We start from the raw sequence: 1,367 nt of genomic DNA on the forward strand, positions 1-1,367 counted from the left end.
GTAAGCTTCGTATAGCCGCTGGAATCACCTTAAACGGATAACCATAGCTTAAGATATACATTTTTGAAGTTGGGCTTAGTGGCTGGTTTTCTGCAGAAAAATCAGCAAAATTTGATCTGGTTTATCATGTCTTTGGAGACCTAAACGGACCCAAAACTAAGCTTGTGATATGTCTTTGGAAAGCCCTAGGTGTCTACCTCACTTGGGTTCTGATTTTGTCATTTGTAAGGCTACATAGAATACTTTGTGGATATTCTTGTAGCAATCGTAAAAGTGCCAATTCCAGAAATCAATAAAATAAAGAACTGAGGTACCTACTTTTTGAAATGAGAGTGCTGCACTTAAACCACCTTTGCCACCATTTAGAACAGGTTATTAGTGACGTGTGAGAGTTGAAATCACCTCATTTGGAGTTTTGTGGCTCAAGTTGTGCGCATAGGAAGTTTCATATAGAAACTATCTAAAAACTATCAAAAACAGCAAAAAAAAAGAATTGTGATTTCGTGGAAACTGTTTTTATGGTACTTAGAGTTGTCGGATTGAAACATATGGTAGTTCGTTGGAAAGATATACATGTCTACTTTGTTTTGAAGTTAATTTTGGAATTTTTAAAGACAAAAAGAATATCTTATGAATTTTCTTTTAAAGATGGACGAATCAGTGAAATTCCAATTTCAGGAGAAAGTGATTATGAGTTAGAAACTGATTTATGGCTGAGCTATTGAGCTCTAATGACGGTGGCCAATTTGTCTATTTTGAACTGTGGAAAGGAAAACAAGCAAGGGAAATGAAGAAGGTTAAACGCAGATTTTGCTAAGCAACTCAGGTAAGTGGAGTTTGACTTTTCTGCAGCACTTACAAACTTTGCTTGATAGACTTTCTATGGAATGTCTAGTATGCCATTATATGAATTTTTATGACATTGTCAATGTGTATGATTGTTGAAGATTACTTGTAATTGAGTACATAACAACATGCATGTTAGGCCGGTACTGCCAAGTCCTCAAAGGACTTCTAATGTGATGAAGTGATTGATGAAATTGTGATTGAGCCGCGCAAGTCTCTCGAACCAAGTGGGTGATGACAGAGACTATATTATGATATTGAGAAATTATGATTTTCTCGAACCAAGTGGGTGATGATGGGGAACCTGATATTGTGATTTGAGATATTGGCATGTGGCCAGATTGTGAAAAAGCCGGCGGCAGTACCGAGAGGGCCCTAGTGATATGTAGTGCACGTGCATAAAGTGTAAGATTGATTGGCATAAGTTACCTATGATGTTGCAATGTGTGAGCATGTTAAAATAAGATTGTGTGATTATAGCTCTACTTACTGAGCTTGTAGCTCATTAAAGTTTGCTCTGT

Source organism: Morus notabilis, unplaced genomic scaffold (assembly GCF_000414095.1).
Source record: "Morus notabilis unplaced genomic scaffold, ASM41409v2 Scaffold98, whole genome shotgun sequence".
NCBI lineage: Eukaryota > Viridiplantae > Streptophyta > Magnoliopsida > Rosales > Moraceae > Morus > Morus notabilis.